Raw genomic sequence first — 914 nt, 5'->3', positions numbered from 1 at the left:
AAAATATTAAATGAAAATCAAAAACATTTACGAATTCTAAATAATATTGTTATAAAATATTTATGTCATTTCAAATTATTAGTGGATTACTTAAAAATAAAGTGTCTTTTTGAGTATTTTAAATGAGAAATTCTCATATATGGTGAAAAGCTCTTATAATATGTGTATATTTAAGTTTGTTGATTTTTGTCTAAAAAAATATAATCAAATAAGTGAAGTTTATCATATTAATTTTTTTTTAAATACACGAAATAACACGTACAAACACGTCGTACCTAAACTCTATCACAAACGAAAATATAAAACATCGGCTCGTTGAGAGAAAAAAGACAAAACTTTATGAGAAAATTACTAGAATGTTATAGAAAAATTGGTTTATTACTAGAGTGTTATACATCTTTTAAAAATTACTAGAGTGTTTGGATACCCCTAGTAAATGACAATAAGGACTTTTGGTTAGTTTTTTTTAATTGAAATTATTTTTAAACATTAAATTCACATCACTAATTAAGTATCCACATCAGCAATAGAGAACAATCAACCATCTCTTTAATTACATAATGTTGAAAACACACAACAACACAACACAAATTCGTCGAAGAACTAAAGGAACCCTAACCGCCTTTTCCCTGAAATCGTCATCCACATTGTGTTTACTCCCTCTTCCTTGAACTAACTCTCTGTCTTGCCTTCTCCGATATCGTCTTCCCCGAAATCGTCATCTCCAATCGTTTATACGAAATATGTTTTGCTGCAATTGCCCGAAATCATCTTCTCTGCTGCGTTTTTCGAGTTTGTGGCTGAGTTTTAGTTTATGTTGTGGCTTAGTTACTTTTCTTTTACGGCTGGTTTATATATGCAGTTGTAGCTGAGTTACTTCCCGCCAATCTCCGAAAACCTAGCTATAAAAAGTG

The sequence above is a fragment of the Brassica oleracea genome, unplaced genomic scaffold, assembly GCF_000695525.1.
Source record: "Brassica oleracea var. oleracea cultivar TO1000 unplaced genomic scaffold, BOL UnpScaffold01379, whole genome shotgun sequence".
Classification (NCBI taxonomy): Eukaryota; Viridiplantae; Streptophyta; class Magnoliopsida; order Brassicales; family Brassicaceae; genus Brassica; species Brassica oleracea.
This window is presented reverse-complemented; position numbering follows the sequence as displayed.